Below are 10,082 nucleotides of genomic sequence, written 5' to 3'. Positions count from 1 at the left end.
ATAATTTAGTAAAACCCAAGGATTACATATATACTAGTGCGACAAAAAGAGGATATCGGTCAACTAAAAGGGGTCGGGATGGTCACGATCATTCAGAGCAAAAGGGGAGGCCTGACCCGCTGCGAGGGAAGTTTGAACGCCCGAACCATGCATAATCAGCCCGAAAACACTTAAGGACCGCCCCCTCCTGCAAAAGGAGCCATTAACATTGTGAGACCTTGATTCTAAACATCTAATCTCGAATAAAACAATAATTAAGCATACAAGATCCAAGATTAAAAGCAATAAAAGAATTTTTTTTTTGAAATGAACAGAGCCTCGCTCAATCGGTAGACTTCAACCAATCGAGCGAGAAAGAAATTGAAAACTTACTGCCCGAGGAAACCATCGCCGCTCGATCGGTAAGATTCAACCGATCGAGCGGGCAAGCATTTTTCAAAACAGAAACTTGACACAAAGTTCATCGCTCGATAGGTCAAACTCTACCGATCGAGCGATGACAGCACAGAGCTGAAAAACAACAAAAATCTTGCCAAAGCTCAAGTCCAAAACATTCATTCCACAATGCTATAAACTCATAAAACATGCATAAAGAGTACAAGGTCGATCTAGAGTTGTACAATCTCAACTAGTGGAACATGCTTCAGTCTAGTTTATTCAATACAATACATGAAGTTCTAAGATTGATCAAAACTCAACAGAAGTACATGCATCGATTCTAGGTTCCAATACAATTACAAAACGAGTTCGATTACATAATCGACTTCTAAACACTGTTGGAAAACACGCGGCGTTCAGATCAAACAGGATTGATACCCGGTGCAGCGGAAGTTTAAAATTTTAAATATGGAACGATTCCATAGTGTGGGTATCAAACCTTTTACGATTAAATTATTTGTGTGTGTAAAAATTAAATAACAATTATATAATTTTTACCTTTAATCTCGAATCGAGATTCTGGACACCAACAGATTTCTCTGCTCTTGTTGTCTCTCCGTGGAACTGATGAACAAGCTTTCCTTCAATCAGGTCCACGAATAGAGGTTTAATCCCTCTGATAGATTGCACTAGAAAATCTATCAGAAGTTTTCTGCGAAGAGAATAACGAATTTGATTCGCTAATCCTGACTGCAATTCAAAATCACAGACCGGAAAAACTCAGGCAGAGAAGGGAAAGGGGGCGACGGCCACTTGGTTGAGAGAGCTAGGGTTTTTGAAATTTTAGTCTCTCAAATTATGACCTGTTGTGTCTAATTTCTGTACTGCAATAACTTATTTATAATGCAGGCCACTAACAGCTTAGGGCCCATTAGTCATAAGTTCAGGCCCGACAAGCAAAGCCCGCATGTTCAGAAATTAATATAAAATTCATCGTGACTCCGATTGATGAACCGATTTCACCAATGTGCACAGAAACCATTTCTGCACATTTTAAAGTCAAGATAAATTTTTCTGAATCCGAATTCAGTGGTTTCCAAAAATGTCCATCCCTATGTCATTTTAGGAAATCCTACTCCCTTACTCTTAATTAAGAAGTCCAACTTCTTTGTTCATTAAATTTAACTCTTTAAATTTAACTATCTCAACGGGGATTAAAAATCCATTACACTGTGTGACCCTCAATGGTTCAGGGATACAGCTAGTCGTGGGCTCACAACTCCTTGTGACTCGGAACAACAATTTCCGACTTGCCCATCGAATCATGGTAGAGCGCCTAGCAACATCGCCCCATGATTCCCTAGGTATCACTGATAGTGCCTACAAGAACCAGTAGATTTTGGTTAGCGTACAGTACGGTCCCTTCATCCATATATCCCGATCGAATCAATAACCATTGGTATATCGAGAGTCGCTCAAGATTCGATAACTATGCAATACATCTTGAAGATCAAATTAGTGACATCGCATGTGCTACTAAGAAACCATTTCTTAAATCACATCAAGTACTCTGGCCAGAGATTCGTCACACTAATATCTCCTCAGATCGCATAGGATATCCACACTCGCAAGTATGTGGTGAATCCTTGACAACAATGCATCGACTCCTATATGTGTCGTAACTGCACCCAATCCCGACACCTGATGACCCCAATAGAGTCGGTAAATGAGTCAAAGCACAGTACTAGCATATAGAGTCTCCATGATGTTTCAAGTAGTAAGGACTAATGGTGTACAACCAAAACCGCGGACTTCATCCACTCGATAAGTGATAACCACTTGGAAAGTCCGGATAGGGTAGTTCGATCATTCATCATATGAATATCCATTTGCATGCTTCGAACATCTCCATGTTCCCTACCAATGAAACGTGGTACTCTGCATCGCAAATGCTAGTCTCAAACTCGAGCGATCCTTATCCTTATTATCGGACGGCTCAATCGACTAGGAACAGTTTAGAATATACAGTGACTGTAAGATGCGTTTCATGATAGACATCCCCATGTTCTACCACATCTTACATACACTATAGTATATTCAAGGTCTTTATCAAAACAACAATAGTATATCATAATATAACAATATGAAGAAAGATAAAATCATTGCCTTTAATAAAAGTGTAAATTATATTAAACAAAAGATTGTTTATACAAAGAGTCATCAAAGCCCATAGCCACAAGTTGGCTCACTGGGCACCCACTCTTTCAATCTCCCACTTGCCCTATAGCCAACTAGTCATACTACGTAGACCCATTGCTTTGCGATGTTTGTCAAACAATGGTCCTGGCAAGGGCTTAGTAAGTGGATCAGCGATATTGTCTGCAGTGGCCACTCGTTCGACAGTGATGTCTCCTCTTTCCACAATCTCCCGGATGATGTGGTATTTCCTCAGTACGTGTTTGGATCTTTGATGAGACCTTGGTTCCTTTGCTTGAGCAACGGCACCCGTGTTGTCACAGTACACCGGGACTGGACCAACAACTTCAGGAATGACGCCCAACTCTTGGACGAAATTCCTCATCCAAACGGCCTCTTTAGCAGCAGCTGATGCTGCAATGTATTCAGCCTCAGTGGTGGAATCCGCAGTGGTGTCCTGCTTGAAACTCTTCCAAGAGACAGCACCGCCATTGAGCATGAACACAAATCCAGAGGCTGACTTCGAGTCATCCACGTCACTTTGGAAGCTAGAGTCGGTATAGCCTTCCAATTTCAGTTCTCGTCCTCCATATACCATGAACATATTCTTAGTCCTTCGTAAGTACTTAAGAATTTCCTTCACGGCTTTCCAATGCATTTGACCGGGATTAGCTTGATATCTGCTTGTGACACTCAGAGCAAATGCTACATCCGGTCTGGTAGATATCATCCCATACATGATACTACCTATAGCTGACGCATATGGTACATGTGTCATATTCTCTATCTCTTCATCAGTCTTGGGACACATAGACTTGGATAGAGAAACTCCATGACACATGGGTAGATGTCCTCTCTTGGACCCATCCATTGAAAACCGTTTCAATATGGTGTCGATGTAGGTTGATTGTGTGAGTCCTATCATTCTCTTAGATCTATCTCTATAGATCTGTATCCCTAGAATATAGGATGTCTCACCCAAATCCTTCATCGAAAATCTACCTGATAACCATATCTTTGTTGACTGCAACATCCTTACGTCATTCCCAATGAGTAGGATGTCATCAACATAAAGTACTAAGAATGTCACAGCATCCTTAACTACTTTCTTGTACACGCATGGTTCCTCCGGGTTCTTGATGAAACCAAAATCTTTTATTGTTTCATCAAATTTCTGGTTCCAACTTCTTGATGCTTGTTTTAGACCATAAATTGATCTCTGAAGCTTGCATACCTTATGCTCACTTCCCATGGATGTGAACCCCTCAGGCTGCTTCATATAGATTTCTTCCTTAATGTTTCCATTAAGAAAAGCAGTCTTCACATCCATTTGCCATATCTCATAGTCATACCATGCAGCTATAGCAATTAGGATTCTTATGGACTTGAACATTGCAACTGGTGAAAAGGTTTCATCATAGTCAACTCCTTGTCTTTGAGTATAACCTTTCGCCACCAATCGCGCCTTATAGGTCAATACCTTACCATCAGGCCCAAGCTTTCTCTTGTAGATCCATTTACACCCTATTGGAACAATTCCATCGGGAGGATCTACTAAAGACCAAACTTGGTTTGTATGCATCGAATCTAATTCTGACTGCATAGCCTCAAGCCATAAATTTGAATCCGCATCAGAAATTGCTTCCTTGAAGTTTCTTGGATCACATCCAATGTCGGGTTCATCTTGATCCCCTTCAAGAAGAAGACCATATCGAATATGAGGTCTAGAAGTCCTCTCGGATCTTCTAGGTACAGGCGTGTCCAGCAATGGTTCCTGAGGTGTAGGATCGTTATTTTGTATTTCGGGTTCTTCTCGAATTTCTTCGAGTTCCATCATCTCGCCTTTCTTATCCAATAAGAACTCCTTCTCCAAGAAGGTGGCATTCCTTGAAACAAACACTTTTGTTTCAGCAGGATAATAGAAATAATATTCGATTGAATTCTTCGGATACCCTACAAAATAACATAAGCTGGATTGACTATCCAACTTATCTCCCACTGTCCGCTTCACGTAAGCAGGACATCCCCAAATCCTTAAGTACGAATACTTAGGAGCTTTGCCATTCCATAACTCGTATGGTGTTTTGTCCACTGCTTTAGTGTGGACGTTGTTCAACAACATTACCGCCGTTTCAAGCGCATAGCCCCAAAACGAAGGTGGAAGCTTAGTGAAGCTCATCATGGATCGAACCATGTCCAACAAAGTTCGATTACGACGCTCCGATACACCATTAAGCTGTGGTGTCATAGGAGGAGTCCACTGAGAAAGAATCCCATTCTCTTTTAGATAGTCCAAAAACTCGGTACTCAAGTATTCTCCACCTCGATCCGATCGAAGTGCTTTAATACTTTTACCTAGCTTGTTTTCTACTTCAGCCTTGAATTCTTTGAACTTTTCAAATGCTTCAGACTTATATTTCATTAAATATAAATACCCATACCTTGAATAATCGTCAGTAAAGGTAATGAAGTAGGTGTGGTCATATTGAGTCCCAACTCTAAATGGTCCACAAACATCTGTATGGATCAAATCCAACAGATTTTGACTACGCTCAGGCTTTCCCTTAAAAGGAGATTTAGTCATTTTCCCTTTTAGGCAGGATTCACAAGTAGGTAGAGAGTTAATATCAGATATATCAAACATGCCCTCTCCCACTAGCTTGTTCATCCTCCTTGAGGAAATATGACCTAGCCTAGCATGCCAAAGGTTCACCGGGTTTTGACTATCGATTTTCCTTTTGTTTGTTGTTGCCGGTTTATCAACATAATTTATTGGAACGTCTTTTAGTTTTAAGCTGTATAGATCGTTTTCAAGTTGTCCATTTCCAATCAAACATTCATTCTTGTAAATATTGCAAATCCCATTCACAAAATTGCAAGAATAACCATCTCTATCAAGCATAGAAATAGAAATAATGTTTTTAATTAAATCTGGAACAAATAAAACATCTCTTAAGAGTAACTTAAAACCGTGCTGCAAAATTAAACAAACATCTCCTATGGCTGTAGCTTCAACTCTGGAACCATTCCCGAGCCTCAGCTGGGTCTCACCCATTCTAAGCCTGCGACTTCTTGTCATCACCTGCAAATCATTTCAAATGTAAGATCCACATCCGATATCCAATACCCAAGAAGTAGTATTAAGTGAAATGTTTATTTCAATATAGAACATACCCTTTGCAGTTCCCAACTGCTCTAGATATTCCTTGCAGTTGCGCTTCCAATGACCGGACTTCTTACAGTAATGGCAAACATCCTTGGATCTTTCCATTTTTGAAGCCTTTGTCTTGTGCTTCTTCTCGGGTTCGATTTTCTTGGGTGGGGCAGAACGTTTCTTACCCTTCGTACTTGGCCCCTTCTTTGCAGAAGATGAGGAGCCCACCAAGTAAACCGATTTCTCCTTCTTAAATGTGGATTCATATGTCACAAGCATATTAACCATCTCTTCAAGGGAGGCCTCTATCTTGTTCATATTAAAATTTACCACAAATCCGTCAAACGAAGAAGGAAGAGACAGAAGCAGTAAGTCCACGTTGAGTTCATGCTCCAACACCAAATCAAGGGTTACCAACTTCTGTATGAGCCAAATCAATCGTACCCCATGATCACGGACCGAAGTCCCTTCACGCATGCGAAACGTCATTAGATCCTTGACAGTAGCGAACCTTTCAGCCCTCGATTGAGCCCCAAAAAGTTCCTTGAGTTGAGCGTGAATGTCAGCAGCATTCACGGTGTCCTCAAATCGCCTCTGAAGTTCATCAGACATCGAGGCTTGCATATAGAATTTGGTCTTGATATCATGGTCCCACCATGTATCAAGTTTGGCCAACTCCTCTGGACTTACGTCAGCTGGTGCTTCCTTCGGAGGAGATTTATCTAACACGTAGAGCATCTTCTCCGAAGTCAAGACAATCTTCAACTTCCGGAACCATTCCGTATAGTTTGCGCCAGTCAACTTGTTTTGTTCGAGGATTGAGAATAATGGATTACGCGAATTCATCTTATGAAATACTGAAAAGAAAAACAGACATATATCAATGAATGTTTAAGCAATTTACTAAGACATAAAATAGGCGAAATTTAATTTTATGAATCTCACTCCCACTATTTTAACGATTTCACTACCCTCTAGTGAAAACGGGAAACTTTTTCCTTAGTGAGAACATGGAGTCCAATTGACAAACTTATGGTCCCGAATAATATCAGCCAACCATAATTCTCAAAAGGTAGAGCCCAATTGCTTCCAAAGCAACCTCCATGTATTTACCTCATGTCCAATAAGGGCCCAATAATATGACGCCGTTTATAGTGACATGTCAAAATGACCCATCAATATTAAGTTGTGATGGACGGTCGCCATGTGGATCCCCCAATAATATGAGCCGATCCCATGGGAGTTCCACCTAACTTACAACATGTGTCGATCCAATGTACAGCTTTCCGACGAACGGGCCCCCCCAATAATATGAGCCAGACCGTATCCGCGGGTAGCATCTCATACATTGATCGTTGATGGAAGGTAGGAACATTTAAACAAATTTAAATTTCCTTTATTTATCTTGATATCAATTTTAAATCATATTTAAAATGAGGGATTTTTAATTATAAAAATTTGTCTCATCATTTTTCAATTATTGCATGCTTGCCGGATTCACACTATTATGTCTAAAACATGCATACAATCATAATATCATATATTATATAGGATGATCGATTCCATTTCTAATTGACCCGTGGTTGCCAATCACGAGTCTTAGTCCAATCCTAGGTAATATGCAGTATGCAATGCAATCCTATTACATTAGCTTCCAATTTACATTTCTTCTGTTTTTATTGTCTGCTGGGCCCACCATCTTCAAATCTTGATCTCCCACTAAATCTAATGTATTTACAATAAATCACAATGACAAGTAGGGGATACATTTTTTTTAGGGGTGGGAACGGGCCATAAACCAAGCCCACTTTTATTATATATGACATTCATATTGGGCCATAAACCAGGCCCATTAATAAAACCAACAACAATAAAACAAATGTAAATTCCTAACATACACCTACAAAATTGGTCATGACAATCGATCATCCTTATCCAATAACATTTAATTCAAAATTAATTTATTGGATAACATGCATATGACAATATAAATTTAAAAGGGATAAAATCATATTTTATATATAAAATCTTATTTTACATATAAAATCATATTTTACCTTTTTATCAAATAAAATCATATTTTATCTACAGAATCCAATTTTATAGATAAAATCATATTTTACTTAATATATCCATAAGATCAAATCTTATCATCAATTGTACCCAAAATAATTGATTTCAAAATTCAATTAAAGGATAAAATATTAAAATTTTCCAAAAAATTCAAATTTATCCAAAAATCAATTTTAAAATTTTCGGACTCGAACAATTCGATCCGATGCCTCGTGAACCAATCAAAAACAATTTTCGATCGGACCAAAAATAAAATTTTAACATATTAAAATTAATTTTAAAAATAAAAATAATTTTTCCCGCGGGCCGCCCGGGACACTCCCGGGCCGGCCCGCACCCCCGTGGGGTCGGGCCGGGGCAGCCCGACTGCCCCCTAGGGCAGCGACAATCGCTGCCCTAGGCGGCGACGTGCGCCGTCGTGGGCGGCGCTGTGCGCCACCCTGGGCGGCGCCGTGTGCCGCCCGGGGCAGCGACCATCGCTGCCCCACCGGGCAGCAATCCAATCGCTGCCCGGGTTTTGCCCGGAAATTTTTTTTTTATTTTAAAAAATATTTATTTTGTTTTAAAAACCGAGACTCAAAAAATTTTTGTACAATCGATTAATTTAATCGTTTGATCTGAGCAACCTGGCTTTGATACCACTGTTGGAAAACACGCGGCGTTCAGATCAAACAGGATTGATACCCGGTGCAGCGGAAGTTTAAAATTTTAAATATGGAACGATTCCATAGTGTGGGTATCAAACCTTTTACGATTAAATTATTTGTGTGTGTAAAAATTAAATAACAATTATATAATTTTTACCTTTAATCTCGAATCGAGATTCTGGACACCAACAGATTTCTCTGCTCTTGTTGTCTCTCCGTGGAACTGATGAACAAGCTTTCCTTCAATCAGGTCCACGAATAGAGGTTTAATCCCTCTGATAGATTGCACTAGAAAATCTATCAGAAGTTTTCTGCGAAGAGAATAACGAATTTGATTCGCTAATCCTGACTGCAATTCAAAATCACAGACCGGAAAAACTCAGGCAGAGAAGGGAAAGGGGGCGACGGCCACTTGGTTGAGAGAGCTAGGGTTTTTGAAATTTTAGTCTCTCAAATTATGACCTGTTGTGTCTAATTTCTGTACTGCAATAACTTATTTATAATGCAGGCCACTAACAGCTTAGGGCCCATTAGTCATAAGTTCAGGCCCGACAAGCAAAGCCCGCATGTTCAGAAATTAATATAAAATTCATCGTGACTTCGATTGATGAACCGATTTCACCAATGTGCACAGAAACCATTTCTGCACATTTTAAAGTCAAGATAAATTTTTCTGAATCCGAATTCAGTGGTTTCCAAAAATGTCCATCTCTATGTCATTTTAGGAAATCCTACTCCCTTACTCTTAATTAAGAAGTCCAACTTCTTTGTTCATTAAATTTAACTCTTTAAATTTAACTATCTCAACGGGAATTAAAAATCCATTACACTGTGTGACCCTCAATGGTTCAGGGATACAGCTAGCCGTGGGCTCACAACTCTTTGTGACTCGGAACAACAATTTCCGACTTGCCCATCAAATCATGGTAGAGCGCCTAGCAACATCGCCCCATGATTCCCTAGGTATCACTGATAGTGCCTACAAGAACCAGTAGATTTTGGTTAGCGTACAGTACGGTCCCTTCATCCATATATCCCGATCGAATCAACAACCATTGGTATATCGAGAGTCGCTCAAGATTCGATAACTATGCAATACATCTTGAAGATCAAATTAGTGACATCGCATGTGCTACTAAGAAACCATTTCTTAAATCACATCAAGTACTCTGGCCAGAGATTCGTCACACTAATATCTCCTCAGATCGCATAGGATATCCACACTCGCAAGTATGTGGTGAATCCTTGACAACAATGCATCGACTCCTATATGTGTCGTAACTGCACCCAATCCCGACACCTGATGACCCCAATAGAGTCGGTAAACGAGTCAAAGCACAGTACTAGCATATAGAGTCTCCATGATGTTTCAAGTAGTAAGGACTAATGGTGTACAACCAAAACCGCGGACTTTATCCACTCGATAAGTGATAACCACTTGGAAAGTCCGGATAGGGTAGTTCGATCATTCATCATATGAATATCCATTTGCATGCTTCGAACATCTCCATGTTCCCTACCATGAAACGTGGTACTCTGCATCGCAAATGCTAGTCTCAAACTCGAGCGATCATTATCCTTATTATCGGACGGCTCAATCGACTAGGAACAGTTTAGAATATACAGTGACTATA

This window comes from Henckelia pumila, chromosome 1 (genome assembly GCF_033568475.1).
Source record: "Henckelia pumila isolate YLH828 chromosome 1, ASM3356847v2, whole genome shotgun sequence".
In the NCBI taxonomy this organism is placed as follows: Eukaryota; Viridiplantae; Streptophyta; class Magnoliopsida; order Lamiales; family Gesneriaceae; genus Henckelia; species Henckelia pumila.
Note: the sequence above shows the minus strand (reverse complement) of the source record.